Genomic DNA, 21,018 nt, shown 5'->3' with positions numbered 1-21,018 from the left:
GGGTGGCGCTGTGGTGCCTTTCAGGCAGTAGGGCTCCCAACAGCAAGACTTTGACCACATTTGTGTGTGCACATATGTAACACAACAGATGTCTAAGAGAGCAATGTTGCATGAAGAAGGACTGTTGTGTTGTATTGTTTGGTTTGTTCCTCTTCTTCCCCCGTTTATGGTTTCACCCTAAATTGCCTCCCCTTCCCTAAGTGTCAATCCCATCCCCACTCCTCCCCAGTCCCTGGAAACTTCCCTGTCAATCCTCATATCCCCTCCCTGGCACCTTGTCTGTCACTCAGCTCCCCATCCCCTTTCTCTAGAAGCTTCCACAAAGGGCGTCGAGGGCCAGGGGTCTCTCTTACCATGTTCCCTGATACGTTGTTCTGTTTGTCAGTTACTCCTTGTTTCACTACCCTTTATCCCCTCATTGGTGGATGTCTGGATCCCTCCCTTATTTCCACCCCCCAATAAAAGGTGCTGCTCCGGAGTCTTTGCAGCTTTCCAGAACTATGTCCCCTGAGGACGAGAGCTCTTCAGAGCTTCCAATAAAACATTGGGTTTTATATCCTCTAGATTGCCTACTCCTGTCCTTCACTGTTGTCTGCTGTGTCTCCCCAAGGAAAGTGCTCGCAACCCTTAACCTCCTTTCTGCCCTCCTGAGATCAGAAGTGTCCCCTGTAGTCTCAGTGTCGGAGCTAGCAGGGAGACACCGAGTGGACACTTGGTGGACACTGCGACAGAGGACCTTTGCAATATACAGCGGTATGCATGGTATTTTTTGGGTAATCAAGATGCACAGACTTATGTGGAAAATGCTGCTGAACAGAAAGAAAATGTAATTATTTTCTCAGAGACCTTGAAACTGTTTCTTTAATGCCATTACACTGCTGAACATCAAAGAATATGGTAAGTCTAAAAATTAGATTTCCTTTTTTTTTTTGTTGGTACATTGTTTGCATCTGTTTGAAATAGACTACTACTTAGGAATCCAGAAATGAAATAAAGTAATTTCTTAAAGACTGCAGTGAAATGTGCTTATGTCTAAGCACATGAGCTATAATTTGTATTTAATGGAACTTCATCTTAGTTCTAGTATAGATGGACCTGGGCCATTGGTTATGATTAGTCCAGAGGAATCTTTAGTTTGTAGACTTGTGGCTCAATGCAGGGTCAAATGATACCATGCTGAAACTGCAAAACGGAAAACAAAAGCACATGGTCACCAGCACATTGCCCTTGCCATTGTGCAGAGCAAGACACTTCTGCACAGCTCCAGAGGTCTTGACCTACGAAAGACTGAATTTGTAATGCTTTAGTTACTGAGCTAGTACCAAAATAATAGCTCTCCTTAAGAGGAAAAAATAATCACATCGGTTTAATCCTGAACACCTATGTAAAAAATGTGCTGGCTAGTGGAAGTTTCATATCATCGAGTATTGAAACCTAAAGTACACCTAACGAATAGAAGACTTTGCATTTGTTGAGATATTATTCTTGTCTTCTAAACCTGTTAGAGGAGCACTAACGCAATTGTGATACAAACTTGTCATAGGTCAGGACTTCTTGAAAAACCTCAAAGTTTTGAGGCTCATGAGACATTTCTAAAAATGAATTAAATCCTTGAAATTTAAAGTTTAGCAGTTTAAGGGAAATGCTTAGTACTCACTGACTAAGACACATGAAGAAATTACATTCTTCCATGTACGATTGAAAACCATAGTGTTTGAAAGCTATCTACCATAAAGAAAAGTTTTTCTTCAAAAGCATTATCTTAAAAATATTGGGAAAGAAATCTATACGGATGAAAATGAAACTGACTGACAATCTCTCATTTTCTTGTTTAGGAGTTTGGAGATAATATAGTAATTAAAAAATACCAGCAAATGTTCATTTCTATTTCCATAAAGAAATAAAATCAGTAAGTAAATTTCTCTTAGTCAGGCTAATACTATTGAACATGTAAAACATGAGAGTAAAGATAAGTACAAAGATGACAGGCCAGAGGTTAAAGATGGTGGGAAGTTAGAGCCATAGGTAAAATTACTACTCCTGTTTTCAGTACAGCTGCTGACTTTGAGCATGGGAGTGAAAACAGAGCTAATGAGAATGAAGGACCGACAAAATTAAGTAGCATGTGAAAAGAAAAGCTCTAAGACCTGCACAGAAGAAGAACTGAGGCTCTGGCTCACACAGTAAATCAAATTGTAAGTCGGTCAGTCAGAATTGTTAACAAACCTATATGCTTATGAATAACTTTTGTTAACAATGAATCTCTAATATTACTGCATCTGCTGGAAGAGGAAGCTGGAGTGACTCAGCAGTTCATTTTCAAAAGAGTGTGTGTTTTTTAAGACCTTTTTCTCAAGAAAGCAGACTGATGACATGGATGTGAAAAGAAAATGTAGTACAACTAAGCATAGCTCATCAAAGAAACTCATGTCTGAATAATGGATTATCCCTCTTTGATTAAAAAAAAAATTAAATAAAAAAGCAAATGCAGAACATGCTGTGACAAAAGGTAAAATCTCAGGCTTAAGAGAAGTTCCCAGGACTTTAAGGATTGGTCTCAGGATCAGTTTTGATCAGTATTTTGACAACTGTATTAATATTTAAAGTGTCATTAAGTTTTCTGATCTAGAAAAAATTGATTAATTGTCAATAGAAATCAATTTTAACTAGAAATAAAAAGGTTTATGCTAGCAAAAGAAAAAAGAAAAAAAAAAAAACCAGCAAATTTCCAAGGGCCTGATACGAGTAATAGGGAAGTCAAGTAAAAGGTAATGTCCAAACATATAAATCTAACCTCACAGTGGGTGCAATTCTAGCTGCAGAACTGCTTTAACTACCTCATTATTTTGTAGTAGGATCTTACCATTCCCTAGGGTGCCCTCTTTTTGCTGGTGTTGAGCATCTTTGTGCCCACTTTTTGAAAGGATCACCATTAATTAAACATGCAGTAATTCCTTTACTGAAACACTTCTACCTCATATGTGTTATGACTCGCTGATAAAAGCAATTTACAGAGATAGTAAACTGGCTTATTTATTTATTTAAATATAAAGCATAGAAACCATACAGGCAGCAGGGTCTCTATTAATTTCCTGGGGAATGCCACTTTGTATCATGTCATGTTCTTACTTTCCTTGTGTACCTGCTTTTCCATCTGACTGGGAGAGCTGTGAACACCTTGCTGCACAGCTCTACAGAGCTGCTGGATACTGGGTTAAGCCTCATTATAGTCTTGCTACCAAGGGCATTCTCCTGGGAGGGGAGCAGTGGATATCAGAGTTTGCTCAGCAGGAGCAGGACAATGCACCCAGGCCTCTCCTTTCTTGGCTCTCAGAATAATGAGCACCATCATGCACTTCTCACAAAGCTGTGCTTCAGCTGACTGAATGTCACTTTAGAAAAACATTATAAGCATCATTCCTGGGAAGAGATTCCAGGTCAGTGGTTTACAGCTAGATAACAACACCTCCCAGCGCCCCCGCGTGAGGACTATCAGATTTTAAAAAGCACCCCTTTGCTCAGCAGTTCTTACTCATGTCTTGGATTTTGGATCTCATTTTAATAATTTTATCAACTCCCTGGTGTTAACTAAGGAATCTAACCACTTAACCAGGAGTTGTGGCTCACTGCAGGGTGTTTTCAGATGCCTCAGACTTTTCTTGAATCTAGTCTTTGTAGAAGATTAACTGTAATAATGACAGGTTTGGAAAACGGCAGGCAAGAAGATCTAGATATTATTGATTGTTATATGTGGTGTTGAACCACTAACATGATATTAAAAATAAATGCAGTTTTAAGTATTATTACTACACAGTATTTCTGGTAGAAAAAGTAGTATAGGAACAATAATGCATTTATGCTTTGCACTGATAATATTGCATTCAAGGCTGGTGCAATTACCATGTTTCAAAAGCTTTTAAGATGGAGCTTCACCATTAAGTGAAAATCTCTCTATGCATGCTTACCTCTCATCCCAGGGGCAGAAAAGAGAAACTGTTTTCTACAATTCCCTAAAACATGTTTCAAAAGTGTGGTCAGAACCAGTTACCTGTCTCACTCACTTGGGTGATGCAACGATACCCTCATTCTTATTAAAGTAATTTTGATATTCATTGTAAGCTTGACAGTTATTTGGGAAGTAGAGCCCTTCTGGGAAAGGGGCTTAAACATGTCCTCCTAGAACCAAAACTTCCCTGGTCCACGGGAAATGTTCTAAGAACTAGGTGACTATGTGGTCACGTGTGGGAGCAGTGACACTTTCAAGTGAAAGTAAGAAACTACATTATAGGTGGATTTGATGGTCTTACAGGCCACTTGCAGCATAAGGGATTCTGTGATTCTAACTGATTCCTTGGTTTTAACACTAAAAAACTGCAAAAATACAGAGGAAAAATAAAGTTCAATATAACTATCATAAAATTCAAACTAAGCCAAAGTTTTTATATTTTTTGCCTTTTTAGTTTTGGGAGTAAAATAACAGTTTTCTAATAACAACATAAGGTTTTGACTACTTGGAATACTATAGACACATTAGTGCAACTAATAGAATGAATCTAACTGAGAATTACTAAATTAAAGTAGATGGAATTGGCTTAATTAGTCTACAAAGTTTTAAGTAACCTCTCTAGTGGCCCAATTATGGTTCAGGAGATATCAGAAAACATTCTTAAAATAAAACAATTAATTACTTTAAGTTGCATATCAGTTGATTCCACCAAGTAATTACTTTTATTCCTGGTACAACAATCTGAATTAGAAACATCAAATATGTGGGGGAAGAAAGAATAATCAAAACATTCTGAAAGCATCTTTGAATAAAAGAAAATATCACAAGTTTCTCCAGCTGGATAGAGGCCCATTAAAGACTGGTAGAAAGAAATTATTTTAGGAAGATACTTACAAGAGAATAACAGTAAAGTCCCCTAAATTTGGAAATGAATCAGCATGTTACCTATTCCCATGCTGAGTAGATGATGTCAATGTTTTGTAGCTACCAGAGATTTTTAAACTTTGATTTCTCAAAGCATAAGACAGTTCTAACAATGTTTCTGAACTCTGGCCTTGTGGTCAAACTCTTCAGTTTGCTGCTGCAGACTAAAATAACTCCAGTGGATTTATTTTGGATGTAGTCTTGAGAAGGTGAGCATTTCTAACCCTGAGTGTCAGGTAGCCTGATATGATTGCTTCTTAAAAATTTTTGATCTCTCTCACTTCTTTTCTTTTTGATGTAATGATTGTAGGCTTTGCTAATTAAATTTGTTATGAATCTATTTTATGTGATTGTAAAAATGTCCCTAGGTATGCAGTCAGTTGAAACTCAGTGAATGGAGGTTAAGCAAAACCTTCTGCATTAAATGTTGATTTCAAAACAGGCTAGGTTTCTGGAAAACTGGACTCATGCTCCCAGCAGCCTACTTGTGCAAATCTACCTGAGAAATTATATGGCAAGGCTAGCATCCTTATAGTGAAATAGTAATAGATGCTAGTAATAGAACTAAGGTAAAAGAAAAAAAAGTTTTGGAACTGGATGCAAGGTGTTTATGTCTTCTGGGTATTCAAAACTTTGAAAATTTTATTGCTATTATGTTCCTATATTTGGATCTAGGAGGTTGACTTAAAGTTCCAATTTTTACAATTAATGTATAGACTGGATTTCTTCACGCTGGTAAAGGGTCAATAAATAGAAAAGTGTCAGGAACTACAGGCCAAGGAAAGCAGGGCTATAGAAGCAGGAAGCAGAACTATTCTGAGATGAATGAAGTTATATTTTTATGTTCTGGAAGTTTTGTTAATGTTGGATCTGATTAATTCTGGCTCAAAATGACCGAAAAATGGAATTTCCTTGGAAATTAAAAACATTGTAACAAAATGAAATAATTTTCTGGTTTTTTTTCTTTATTTTTAAAAAAATTTAAAATTATTATTAGAAATAAAGATTTCTGCATTTACTTTTGAGAAACTCAGTCTGGGAAAAGAATTTGGCAGTTTTTTTTAAGAGCAAATGGTCCCCACACATTGAAACATCATAGTGCTATTAAAAGGTATTAGTTTGAAGACAATATAATCTTCAATATAATTGAAGACAATAAGGCAGGAGTAATTAAGAGCTTTGTGCATCAACAATGTGGAAAGGCAAAGGCAGGCACAGGGCAGGCTGATCCCACTGACCACCAGCCTGGCCTGATGGCAGATGGGCTGGGGTCTCCTCTCTGGCAGGGACCCTCAGAGGGATGCTCTCTCCAGCCTGTTCTGCTTTGTGCTCTCCTGGCTGGACCCCAGTTTGTCCTTCACCCTGCCTGGGACTGATGGATGTTAGTAGCCCCTGGTTCTCTCTACCATGCTCAGAGCCCACGGGATGGAAACAACTGGAAGCAAGGGCATCAGCGTTGCTCCCAGCTCCAGGTTTCCCTGAGCCAAGGGAGTAGCTGGTCCTCACGGTGTTTTTGCTTGTAACTGGTCTGTGGAAAATTTCTGGTGTCCAGGGCAGAAAGTGGAATTTTAAAAAAGCATGATATGTGAAAGCAGACATGCAAAATCAAAACATAGATTTTAGAATTGGAGTTGTGAAATGTGAAGGCTTATGCAGCAGCCAAAGACGGAGCTGAGAGGTTGAAAGGAGCAGAGAAGATTCAGCACTTGTAAAAAAGATCATGCTCATTAATTGGTTAACTTCTTCAGTGCTGCAGAAAATCCTTTCTGGTAGACCTGGTGAAATTCTACTAGTTAAGTTAAATCCTAGTTAGTTAGCAGCTGAGTTATGCTTTGCCTTGTGATAAACTATCAGCTGCTGGTCCCAAGGGTGCCAACTGTGGCCTGTGTATGCATTTTTTGAGGGACAAGGGTAGGCTTGTGAGCTCCTCATTGGAAAGCATAAGTCAGTGTAACTATCAGAAACCACCCCACAAAAAATACTGGAGTTTCCTATGAACAGAGCAATATTCTACGCCACCAACTTCATTGCAGGAAAGACTTCACAATATGTTAATATCTGTTCAGAAAAGATCACAGTGAAAACACTATCTGTCCAGGCAGCAGATGTACAGTCTTACACCTCCTACCATAAACCTAATTGCTTATGTAATTTTTCTATCAGAAAATTAGAATCAGATTACAAATATTTGTGTTAGCTAGTGTAGGAAGGAAGAATAAAGGCTGTATAAAAATATTTAGGACAGTTACTAGGATACTCTGACCTTTTTGTAAGTTGATCTAACAGACCTAGAATAATGTTACTTACTAGAATTATAGAATATCCTGAGTTGGAAGGGACCCATCAGGATCATCAAGTTCCTGTGCAGGAAACCCTAAGAATCACACCAAGATGATAATTTGGAATAAATTATCACAGATTAGGAAATTTTGAAATAGCTATGATAAAAGAGCATCACATGAGAATGATAGCATGCACAGTAAGGGAATGAAACTGTGAAACAATCTTTCAGCTGAAGTCTTTTAGGATCTGCAAAGATGGTCCTGCACTTCAATTTCCACCCATGCAACACTCATTGCAGGGTTAATGCATGTGGGACAGGACTGTGAGTCATATCAGCTAGTAGAAACTTGTGGGGTTTTCCTAGAGATTTAAATCCAAATAGTACAAATCTATTTTATAAATTTATTGTATACTACATGATAACAATCTCATAGATTTGAATTGAATCTGTTACATGCTAATATTATTAGATTAATGGAATCTTTGGTATCTTTTTGAGAGGATGACATCATTAGTTAATGCCTTGTTCATCAAGATGTAACCAGTGAATATTGAGGACACAAGATTTTGGCAAATGTATTTGTCTGAAGCTGTGCTGAAACTCAGCTATTCCATATTAAATATGATTCTCTATGCTTCATGATATGTGCGTTTCAAAACTGGACTCTGTCGAGAGATGCAGAAAATTTCTTGTCAAAGATCTACCAGAAGGTTTCCTCTGAACTTGCCAAGGAATAGACTGCACTAATAAAACATCTGTATCACTAAAATGTTATTATTATCCTAGGATTATACACTTTTCTTTTTACAATATAAAACCAATTTTAATTTCAGTACAAGTTATGCAGTACCAACCATAAAGCAGTAAACAAAGAATTAATTTGTGTTCCTTCTGCACTTATCAGTCATTGACTAATTAGTTTCTCTCTCAGGTTCTGAGTGACTCTTAGAGAGAAGAATCTCTTGAGGATACAAAGGTTAATTTTGAAGTGATTACAAATATTCAGCTAACATTATAATTAATAGCAATACTTAAAGCACAGCAGTCATCTCCCATCCCTGTCAGGAGCATTTGCTAATTAGAGAGACTATTGGAATTTTCAGGATATTTAATTTTTTACTCTTCAATCAAGTGAGCTCATGAATCTGGGAGAAATGTTAATCTACTTCAATTTCTTAAACAGCTAAACAAATAAATCTTATGTACTTAATTTTATCCCAATAACTCCTCAAACGCTTTATAAAATACTGGGCAGATTGTGCTCTTACACACGCATAAATCTTCCATGGATTCACAAACATTTTTTATGCTATTAACAAATAAAACCAAAATTACTTCTAGGCCTACAAATTGCAAAGAATAATTTATCCACCAGAGAAATTAATTTATGTTCTGATTTGAGATGGGATAAAGTTAATTTCTTCACAATTGTTATTATGGGGCTCTGTTTTGATATGTGCAGAAAAAAGTGTTGATAACACAGAGATGTTTCTTACTGCTGAGCAGTGCTTCCATGGAGTCAAGGTCTTTCCTTTTCCTCACTCCACCTCACCAGCAAGGAGACTGAGGATGCACAGGGGGCTGGGAGGAGACACAGCCATGGCAGCTGGCCTCAACGGAGCACAGGGATATCCTAGCCCGTAGGGAGTCATGCTCAGCAACAAAAGCTGGGGGAAGAAGAAAGAAGGGCGTGAGAGTCAGAGTGACGGTGTCATTGTCTGTGATGGAGTCACCTGCCTGCTCATGAAAAGTGGTGAAATAATTCCTTGTTTTTCTTTCCTTGCATTGGTAGTTTTTGCCTTGCCTGTTAAATTGTCTTTATCCCAACCCATGAGGTTTCTCAGTTTTACCCTTCTGATTCTCTCCCCTGTTCAACTGGAAGGGGAGTAAGTGAGTGGCTTGGTGGTGCTTAGATTCTCACTGGATTTAAACCATGAAATTTTTTTTACTAGCAACAGAAATGAGTACAAAATAAATAAAATTGTGATATTAGGTCTAGTATAACATAAAATATACTCAATACTTCAAAATGGAAAATTTTATATCCAGGTAAAATGAGTTGCAGAAATAAAGAAATTAGCTTATTCATTGTAGTTCATAAAATTGCTATGGGAATTTCTGACCATGGTCAGGTTAGGATACAACACATTCTATTTAAATCTGGTATGGTTGTATTGAACTTGTTGTATTGTAAGCCACACATAAATTGGAAAATATCTTTCTTTCTTTTTGACATGCAAATATCTTTTGAATGAATGCAGGTAACCCCAAATGTGAACTCTGCTCTGAGAGCTGTTAGTAATTCAGCTTTAGGTGATCAAGTCTTTGGCAAACAAAAGCATTCCAAATTAGAACTGTCAAAAAAGAAACACCTTTAACTCCAACATATTTTTGGCAATTGTTAGACCAAAATTTTTATTGAAGAGGGGCTTGTGATGCACCTGTTTGGATTGACAGACATATAACAGTAAAGCAGAGAGCTGAGGTAGCCATAATTTGTCAGTGTTTTATAAACAAGCAGCATTCTGCACAGAACATGGTGTGTTCCCATCCACCACCCCTCCCCACAGATAGTCTTTATTAAAAATACAGTTATTTATATTTATATGCCATCATTTCAATAACTAGTTCAAGCTGTTTTATTATTATTTGTTGTCTGGAAAAAATCATAAAAGGAGTGAGTGTCAAAGGTTGTTTGCAATGGTCTTTTTTTCACATTTTATGTCCTTCGCAGAGTAAGAAATGGGCATGAAATATGTGTATGCTTGACTAATACGAGTCTTATCAGAACCTTTGTGTGGAAAGGTCTTTTTCTGATTAATAGCAAATCAATTTGAAAAGGTAATAATCTTTTTTAATGTCAAATAGAAAGACAAAGCTTGAAATACATATTTTTTGGTAACATTTTAAAGTTCAACCAGAAACTCCAATAGAAGAAGGGCTGCTCAAAACATAATTTCTTACATTAATTTTTGGTTTTTTTTTCCTCTGGACTCATATATCTGGTCTTGTTTTTAACAAGTGGTTTTTTAAACAGTCATAAATGCTGAGAACTGAGTAAAAATTTACATAATATCAAAGCTGAATTTAAATTTGCTACTTAGGGAGAGGATGGTGTTTGTATACTAATTATTTTGAATGTTGCATGCATATGGAAGACATCTGCTGGAATCTGACCTTTTTTGTAAACCTGTATTATATTATGCTTCTAAAACTTACAGCATTGTTTGTTAACAGTAAAAAAAATAATAAAAAGAATTGTTATTTCCATGGGGAATTAATAGTTTGTCACGGGAATGAAGTATATCACTAAATTATAACTACTGAAGTATCTCTTTTATTAGTTTGGAATTGCAATGTCTGGTGCCTTTTTTCCTGAACTGTAGGACCTACTCTGAAGAATGGGATATCAATATCCTTTAATTGGTCTCTAGCTTTGAAGTAATACAAGAAAGAAACTACTATTCAAGAGAAGACTAAATATGAGACTCTTCATTGCAATGCTTCTATGGGACAGAAAGTGTATTTTGTGTGTTTGTATTAGGCCTTACTAGATAATCCTTTTTTGAATCCTTCACTCATATAAATATTTTTCTTCATATTGACTGAAACATTTAGTCTAGAACACTATTGTCCCAGTTATAAGCGTAAAGAGATTAGTGTAATGTTTCAGGAAAAGGTAGAAACTTACCTGAGCTGAGCTGTATGGCTAGGTGGGAAAGAAATGGATCTGAGATAGTTCAAACAGCAAGTCCAGAGCTGTGATTAAAACATTTTGATTTAGCTGTCTCTTACACTTCTACAGCACAGAATGGCTTGGGTAACCAAATGTCCTGTCAATATCTAATGCCTGGAGGTACCCAGAAAATCAACAAAACAGGAATTACTTGTGTAGATGTCCTGCCCAAGAGATATCTGTGACTATGGATGGTATAATTAAGATTGTCTTGTCGCATGAAGAAGCAAAATTTTTCTAATTACTTTACTTTTTGATTTTTTTCTGTACTTTTAAATTAATTTCAATCTGGGAATATTATTTTACCGACCCTGCTATTGCTCCATAAATCCAGTTCTATTTTACTTTTAATGGTTTGTAGCATTTGATTTATTGAAGATCACAAAAATGAGGTAGTCAAGGTTGGCAATTTTTTTCTGAGGAGATATGGTTCAGAACTCTAAGGCCAAGACAAGATGATTTTCAGAGTGGCTGGGAAGAGGAACAAGAATTGTTTGCTTTGGAGCAAAGAGAGACAAAAATATTCTGCTGCAGAAGCTGACATTTTGTTTATTTGGCCAGATTGCTGTATATATTTATGGAGCTGACAAGCAATATGAAGCATGTTCCAATTAAGAATTTGGGGCACCTAGAGTAATGATATCATATAGAATAAGAAAAATAAGCAAGATGAGTTTTTCAAAATTTAACACAAACTCAGTAGGTTCAAATGCCACACCAAAGGAATGAGAGTCTGGTATTAGGCTGTGTTGGGCTCATAGTAACAATGAGATGCTAAGGGAAAATTAGAGTGTGGTCAAGGCCAAAAATTAACTGTACCAGGAAACTTCACTTATTCCTATCTTGGCCCTGTAACAAAAAATGCATGTTGTGGAGTCTACATTTTAGATCCCTTGAATGCTTACTTACTGGAAAAAACTGGTCAGTTAGTGAGCAAGACGTGACATGAGTCTTGATTTACTTTTCTGTTGTGCACAGGACAACAATTCTGTGTCTAGAATTGCTTCATGCAGCTTTTGGGGAATGAGATTTCTAACACCTGAGTAGGAATGCAAAAGTACATAAACCCAAAGCAGCAAATTTAATATGGAAATGGAAAACTACAGGAAAATGTTTATATGAATTACTTAAAAACATAAGAGAGCAAGTTAAATAGAGAGCTGAGAAGGTAAAACATTCATAGACAGTATAAAGTTTGTTCAAAAATTCTACTTTATACGCATGGTAAAAAGGTAAAGTGATCAATAGACTCTCTGAGGAACAAAAGTATTTACTGGGTTAACAGCAGAGCTAAAATGGTTTGCTTCTATTGAAAAGTGCAAATTTTGACTAATTGAAAAGAGTACAAATTTTGACAGGTTAAAAAAAGGGTTTTTTTAAAACAAGAAATGTTTTGAGCTGCATCTAAAATTTTTTTAAGAGTGTAAAATAATTTAAAATTATTCTAAATTATAGGGAAATTATATCTATTGATTAAGATGCTGTTTCACTAGAACCATTCTGTACAGAAAATGGATATCAAGAATAATATTAAATTAATCTTACACAAGAGATTTTAGAAAAAAAAAATCAATACAATGATTGGTAGGAAAGCACTAAGAACGGATAACATGCAAGCTAAAGGGAACCAATTATGAAAATGCTGAACTACTAATTTTATTTACAGCCTGCTGTCTAAATCAGCATTAACAGAATTATTGCAGATTCTTCTTTGAAAACCTGAGGTCAAAATTCAGCTATGCCTCAAAAATCTTATACCGTGTCAGGAATCATTGGGAAAATAATTAAGCGGAAAGAACAGTTCTGAAAATTGGTTTATAAGACAACGAGGCACTCAAATGTAAAATATTGAGTGATGCATTGGTCAATCCATCTCAAAATTGATTTCATAGGCTTAGAAAAGTTAGAAAGAATGGTTCTTGTTCAAAGTGAGACTACAGACTAGAACTGTGAAAATAGTGGAAAGAAAAGGAAAATAGCTGAAGTCACAATTTTTTTGAAATTTTTTGAATATAATTTTTTTTTTCCTTCAGCTTCATAATTACAATTTTTGAAACCATGCAGCAAAAGACTTGAATATTTTAGGTTTTATTTAGCCTATTTTTATTTGAACATATAATTATGTGAGTTGTTCTAAATAGAATTTACTTATCACTTATTCTTTTTTATTAATTGGAAAAAAAAGGGGTTTTTTTTTCCAATCCAATGTATGCCCAGTTGTTTAGGAAAACAAGATATCTTGGTGGTTATGAACCACTGTTACCAAACTTCTGGTGGTTTATCAGAAGTGGGAGTGCCTGAGGTAGGAAAAATCAGAGGTTTTTTGAAATCTGTATTCTACAGATGTGCTATCGTTGTGAATTTTTGTCACCCTTAGTTTTGAAGCTTCCCATCTGCCTGGTGCTTACAATATATTGTGAGGTGTACATTTATAAATTTTTATGTTCACCCAGATGAAAAGTTTTGTGTTTGCACAAATCCAGTTTCATTATTTACTGTCACCCTTTGACTTTCACCTGAAAATTATTTATGTGTAACAGAAAGAAGGTGAAAATACTCACTATATCACCATACGAAAACAAAAAAATATGGGATATTTGTCCATTCCTGAAACACTGGAAGGGACATATGAAGAAAAGTCACTGGCAAAGCTGCTGGTATTCAATGCCATGCCCTGGTTTTCTTCTGCCCTTCTTTTTTACTCAATTTCAGATCTTTTAGACTAATGGTGGAATTTAATTGATCTAATAAAATAAATTTCTCCTGTGAAAACAGGAGACAATTATTTGCTATAAGGTGTGAATTCTTAATATTACAGCAACTTCCAGACATCTGGTATGGAGGGAAGAATAGTAGACTGCTAATGTTTTTATGTGTGTGAGTGTTAAGATCAGCTTGTCATGTTATGGCCTGAGATTACAAAAGGCTTTCAACAGCAGTAAAACAACATCCTTTTTTCTCTTGGAAATGGAGGATGCACTTCTATAATGTCAGGTACGAAATTGCAGTGATAATTTGTTATTGGAGACATATGGGAAGAGTATATGTAAGTTTCTTTACAGGAATATTATGGTGTAAAAATAGCCTGTTGGCACAGGGAGGCTTTGATATCAGTGGGAAAAATAACCCTTTAAAAATGGGAAATTCTCATCTTGAGCTAAACGGAAAATAAAATAAGACAGATCTCAAAGGGGTTTCAGAAAGTAATAAGTGTGGTAGGCAGCCAGTCTGCCAGAGCAACCACAGTGTTTATTTTTCCCCTGTTTTTTCTCCTAGTTGACCAGAGGGATCAGTTTAAATGCAGGCTGCCTGTCTGTGGAATCATCACTGAAATGGCTTCTGAGAAGGTGGGCTGATATAGGTTAGACTCAGCCAATTAGGACTATGAAAAATGCTTTGTGACTTGGGCCATTTGACATCTACTAATGTGCCAGTCTCAGAGGTAGAATATACTAAGAACATCAGCCTGAAAATGTTATTTTGCAATGCACGTAGCAGGAAAGAGTGTGGGAGAGACAGAGAGAGGGAAAGTGAGGGAGAGCACTTGTCTGTGTGAAGGCTGAGGTGTAAAAAGCTAAAGGCAATTTCTGTGAAAAAAAAAAAAAAAATCAGAGAGAAACTCTCATGCTCCTTCTCAGATAAAATTCAGGCTTGAACCAGAGCTAGTTGAGAATACATCTAGGGTATACATTTACCTCATTTGTTATTTGCTGTGGAGAGAATATCTATAGCATGTGCTAAGGCAGCATGCAATGTGTGCATTTTGCTGTTTATTGAAATACCCAGGATTGACCAAAAAGTTACCCATGCTAAAAATAATATATGCAAACAATACTTCAGTTTTGTGGGTCTTTCCCCAAAGTGTTAGTGCCTAGTTGTTTATACACTCACCTCCACTCTACTATTCCAAACTATTATTATGTGCTCCTCCACCTATTCTGCAATTTCATGTCTTTAGTCTTCCTGATTTTCTTTTTTATACTCTTAGTTTCACCTTTGCAATACTTTTCATCTGTTAAAAATTTTTAATGCTGTTGAGAGGAAGACATGGTGATAACAAATTTTGGCTTTATAATATTGGATAATTTTTTATAACATTTTTTGTACACATTTCCTTCAATGCTTTTGGGAATTAAAAATATTCCTTAAAGTCTTTTAGAAATATTAGGTAATTGTTATGAACTAATCAATGTATGCATTTGTAATCTATTCAAGTTTCAAAGAAGTAATCTTAGTAGTAAGAGTGGAATGATATTTTAAATCATATGAATTAGTTTTAATGAACAGTATTTTAAACAATACATTTTAAATTTTACTGGAAAAAATGTGGTTTTTTTTCTTTTGTTTGATATAAAATTAAATACTCTGTCTTGAAGGCAGAAAGAGTTTCCATGGAAAAAATACAAAAAGATTTGTATGTAGATGAGTTAATTTTTCCCCATTCTATTTTTTTTTTAATTTCCTTTGTGCTTCCTAGTAAAAAATAGATTGCCTCTTCCTTATTCTTGTTTTCTATTCCAAACCAAGAACATTTTTCAAATTCAGAAGAAAATAAATGCATTTTGATGATGTCTGAATGATCTACGAATGCATGCAACTAGAATTTCCTGTCACCTTAAAATGGATGTCATCATGATAAAGCATTTTGTATTTGTAAAATATTCAAAGTGTTTAATGTTATAGAATATTACAACCTGCCTTTTTATTAGTTACTGAGGTCTGGGTAAAAGCAGTTTCCAATTTAAAATTTTATGCTGTCTGGAAAAAGCAGCTTCTTTTGAGCTCTTATTGGCATGGTGAATGTGTTGCTCTGTACATTATACTCTTTTTGTCTGTTGCTTCAGGTGGTGTGGCAAAGGCATCACAGACAATGAAGCAAAAAGCCAGAATGTGGAGAGACCCTGGGGGTGGGGGGGGGCATCCCCTAGTATTGGGAGACAAGAAGCTTTCCTCAAAAAGCTGTTAGACCCCCTTGGCTTCTTCCTATGTCCCTATGTCTGCACCTATGTCTCTGAGCCACTCCTCCCTATTCCCTATTTGATCCTTATCTTTGTTCTGCCCCCAGACCAGGGTCAGCTGCAGGCACCTTGGCAGACAGAAACTGAGACCCTCTATGTGTGGTGCTGAGACCTGAACATCTCACCATGCAGCTGAATAAAACATCTGTGGATATTATGAAAAGGTCCTTTTTTATTCCTTTCCCTGGACTATACTAGCAGCAATTCAGCTTGCTACACCAGAACTCAGCTCAAACCACTGATGATGGACTCTTCTTGGCCCCCACAAGCACAGCCAGTGGAGATGGAAGGGGTGGCTGCTTGACAAGCAGCAGTGACCAAGAGCTATGGCACAGGTTACTGAAAGAAATGCACCTTTGCTGCCACTGGTTTTATGTAATGTAATTGCAGGAGAAGGAAGTGAAATTGAATTAAATGTTGTGCCTTTTACAATGCCTTCTTGACAGAAAGCCCATTGCCTCTATGTTCAGAAATACGTTTTGAATAAAGAGAAGTAGTTTAAAGATTGCCAAATATCATGCATCTTTCAGCCAATTTACCTAAGTTATAATGAAGGTTGAAGGTTCTATTTTGTGATTGCGCTTTAAATTACCATGACATTTGGATCAGATCTCATGGATGTGAACATCTGGGCAACACCTAGGGGAAAATATAGATTAATACTGCAGTGAAGACATGTTTGTTGGGACTAGTGGTTTAGATAAAAATGTTCATTCCAATGAAAGACATTGCACACAACCACATTGTCACTCAATCATAGCAGTATAGCACAAAGAGAAGCAGACCGTGTGGTAAATCAGTCCAGCCGTTCAGATGGGTAAGCACTGCCTGCATTTGTTGGTTTAGAATAGTTTCATTTGTTCCTGGGGCTGTGATTTCAAAGGTAGCTAAGGAAGTTATACATGCTTCACTTAATAAGCAGTTTTAAGATGTTCTGAGGATTTTGTAATAGCCTAAATCTGAGATTAAAAATTTGAAGAGGAATATGCTACTATTCAATTTTAAACAGAAATGTCACAATGTGGTTGAGTAATATAACAAATGTTCTATCATTTTTCTCAGCAACGGCTTAAAACCACCTGTAAATTATATATACTATGAAGCTATGACAAATGAACTTCCACAGCCAGATATCTTGGCAATATTTGTATGTTCTACAGGTATTCTCTGTTTGTTTTGGCTCAGGCCATGTTTGAACTGAGCTCCTCATTTTTCCCATATCCTAAACGTGACTTAGAAGAAATAACGAATTTCATCACCTAAATAACGCAAACCAGAAATCCACAATGTGCTGTTGGTCCTGTTTCACAAAGGCTTACAGCAGCTTCATGTGAATAATGAGGAGAAGATATGTTTGAATGCAACATTGGAAAGGTTTTTATTCAGGTGAGCAATTTCTTCTAGATATGGTTTAAAGTCTTTTTTAAAGCAGTAGAAAAATGCTACTTGAAGTAATCAACATAGTAGAAAATCCTTAGTTTGACCTGTGTGGGTGTAAATTAAGAATCTAAACTTAATTAGAGTAAACACTTGATTATTTTTCTAACTTGACCTGAAACCTATTTAATACAGGTGAATTATATATAATTTCTAAGGGGTAATGATATAAGCAAAGCAATGACAGGAGAATGAAATAATGGAAATGATTTAACGCCAATGACAGTTTATTTAAAGCAATTCTTTACAGAGAGAAGCCAGTCCATTCCTTTGCCTCTGTAATTGTACATATAAGCACAGTATTTAAATGGTTTACAATTAAAATATTCAACAGCCTGAAATAGTGCTGCATACTCTGTCTTCTTAAGAAGAATAGTTACACATTCTATAACTACTGCTAAAAGGTGTTGGTAACTGAACCATATCTGATGCTTACTGTTCTAGATTGAACACAAATAAGAGCAAAATAATTTTGTAATAATTGTTTTTGTACAGTATTTTTTGTATTCCTTCCTGTCTTGCTGGGAAGTTATCTCTATTTTGGTTCAATAGATGTTTTAGGCAGCTACACTACTAGAGATAAAGGAGCTAAATTATAAAAGTAAGCCCTTACTGTTCTTGGATAAAGCTGTTCCAAATTGCTCTTTCTCTTCAAATTATTTTTCATTATGTTTCCTTGTCATTGTGTTTTGTTGTTGTGCATCTTTCTGAGATTTTGAACTCCATAGACATGTGTCTACTACACATAAAATACTGTCTTTTATGTGTAGGAACATGTGATAGCTACTTTGTGGTTGTCACATCTGGCAGGGCCACTAGAATCCAGCACGTTAGTAATAATAATTAGTGACAACAATATTAGCAGTAGATGTGTATCACCTTCACCTTACGGGTTGGAAATAATATTATTTTTTAGAAATCACTTTTATATTTCATGCATAATGTAGAATCTTGACTACTGTCTGTATCAAATTAGTATGAAAACAGCAAGCTTTGTAAAAGTGTGGTAAGAAATTTAAGTTACTTGAAAAATTTTTGGCTGTAGTTTATAGTCCTTTTCTTGCCTTGTCTGCAGGACACAGTTTAGTAACCAGAGAAAATCTTGTTAAGGACTGTCAGCATTTGGAACACAAGTGTTAGCACCTGTTCACATCTTTTGTAAACATATTTGACATAATTATAATACCATATGTTACAAATGGTTGACAAAATTTGATTAATACACATTAGTAGCTCACAGTACTTCTCATGCCACTTGAGTGTTATTCAGTAATTAGCATTTCACTAAGCATTTACAAGATGTATTTTTTGGGTTCTGAGACATGTAAAAATTAAAAATAAAAATAATAGGAGGAGTATTTATTGAAACAGATATTTCAATTAGAATTTTTACAAATACCTTTAAATTTCTACATATTTGAGAGACAACATTTTTCTCATTTCCAAATCTCTCACATACACCTACAGCATATTTTCAAGTTACTGAATTGTTGTGTACTAGCAACAGAAACAAGATGCAAGTGACTGCAAGCTAACATGATATGTATTTACTTTTCTCATCTGTCATCCAACTGCTTTTATGTTTGTTTACCTGTGGAGTTTTTACAGTCTTATACTGCAGTAGTAGCTTATCCCTATTTAACTGTAATCATGGAGTCTTGACATCTATGGTACCACACATTACAAAGGAGTTCCTAAGCAATGTTTGAAATGAAAATTGAGTAGTCTGCAGGAGACCCCTTCTGCAACCTATTAACTGTTGTTTCCTTGGGAGAAAAAGTGACTGTGTATATCTGTTTTGCTCAGAGAATTACCAGCAAAGTATAGATCCATTTTTATTCATGCCATAAAGGGTGCTATGAATCTTAGTCTACCTGTGAGCAAATAAAACAAAAAGATAGGAATATATGAAAAAAATGGTGGAAGAAGGATGTACATCAAACTTCCAGAAATGCTCTGGTGAAAACTCAATGTGTTTGTCTAAACATGGTCTATTTAAAACATGGTCTATTTTGTTTGTGCACAAACTGTATTTGTGAAAGCATTTATAGATTAAAGCACAGTGGGAGATAGTATACAGAGTGAATATTTCAGGGCTTTTGTTTAACAGATGAAACCTTGGATGTATTTATGTGTTAGATATAGAACATTCTGTAAATATTATTTCAAGGAAAAGGAATTGATTTCAATAGACTATTCCTATGGCATTCTGTAACACGAAAATATCTTCAAGGATGCACATATGTTGAGGTCTGAAAAGCAGCAACTATTTCAGTTCAACATTTCTAATCATATGTCTAGATTAGCATGCATGCTCTGAATAAGGACACAGAACTGTAAATAAAACTCACCAGCTTTTATCTTGACATAAAATAAAAGTTTTCCTCAGAAGCCTTTAATCTGACTGTCTTCTTTTTTCATTCACAGCAGTGAGCCTGTAAAGAGCTCTGCCTCTGCAGTGAAATACTACCGTACAGAAAGAGGGTTATCAAAAAGCTACTCTTGTTTGTTTATTGAAATCCCTATCAACACAATGTCAGTGCTTTTGAGAATGAAACATTTTTAGTCTGAATCCTGTGTCTGAGCAAACTGTTTCTGTTAGATTTGGAAATGATAGCATCTATTGTAATAAGTCTTTGTCTATGCATGTTTTTTCCCCAAAGGATAGAGAACACTAGAAAAATAAATTAAAAAAATAAACCTGCCTAACTACTGCTACCAAGTCTGCTTAAAGAAAATCTATCTTGTAATATTCACAAAACTCCCCATCAAAACCACCTGAGACTACTTTTGTCTATTAAATTATGCATTATTTATGCTAAGAGTCATCCTTTAGAACACATTTTTCATGTTATGAATCACAAGTACCTAAAGACCAACTTCTGAGAATAATCATTGAGAATATCTCATTACAGATAACCATAAGGACACAAAATACCTTTCTTTTTTTCAACTTTCTCTGTCAATTCCATTTGAACGCTGACCCATGGGTGGGGGAATAGATGTTAAATACAGTTTAAATTGACTAACCTGCTTACAGTTCAAAGTACTGGAGTGAGATTTCCATGCCTGACTAAACCAAAACCCTGTAAACAAAAACTGTTGTTATAAGAACAGCATTTCATGAAACACATTGATTTTCATATATATCTTCGGCAAGAGTAGCTATATTGTCCTGTTTGTGGAACCACATGGAAGTAAGCATCTTCCTTAAACACAGCATTTTCTTTATTCCTCTAAATTGGTATCAACTGATCGCATAGGTTGCTCAGGTGAATATTTTCATTGCTTTTAAGTAAAGGTTTCAAGGAAAGATTCTGTGTTCATTCTTCAGTGTTTTAGGAATAGTTCCCTAGTAATTTCTAAAATTATGTATTTGTGTATATTCCAAATGCAACCCCACAGACCTTTGAATTTTGTAGCCTCCCTAACCTCAAGAAAATTAGATGAGAAAGATGTTTGGGATCTTATATCCCTGATGTATGCTTTTATGTGTCTGCAGTTTAATCATCCAGCTCTCAGAGGGAGGCAAAGATGATTTTGTCCTTCTTAGATAAAGTCTCTATGTTTACAGTACTCAGTCCAAGGGGATAGATGCCTAGGAAAATCCCAA

General features: G+C 35.6%; 1 long non-coding RNA gene across 2 annotated transcripts; it reads left to right on the top strand.

Annotated features, from left to right (window-relative positions):
* Nucleotides 1-221: 221 nt before the first annotated feature.
* On the top strand, nt 222-19,872 carry LOC135301947 (uncharacterized). 2 transcript variants are annotated; one of them, XR_010363679.1, is made up of 4 exons: nt 222-897; nt 2,051-2,195; nt 14,227-14,297; nt 16,016-19,872. It is a non-coding gene; the product is annotated as an uncharacterized LOC135301947 (long non-coding RNA). The 2 variants fall into 2 exon arrangements; XR_010363680.1 differs by lacking the exon at nt 14,227-14,297.
* Nucleotides 19,873-21,018: the final 1,146 nt, after the last annotated feature.

The sequence above is a fragment of the Passer domesticus genome, chromosome 5 (genome assembly GCF_036417665.1).
Source record: "Passer domesticus isolate bPasDom1 chromosome 5, bPasDom1.hap1, whole genome shotgun sequence".
NCBI classification, from domain to species: Eukaryota; Metazoa; Chordata; class Aves; order Passeriformes; family Passeridae; genus Passer; species Passer domesticus.
The sequence above is the reverse complement of the archived record's forward strand: the minus strand, read 5'-3'. Positions and strand labels throughout refer to the sequence as shown.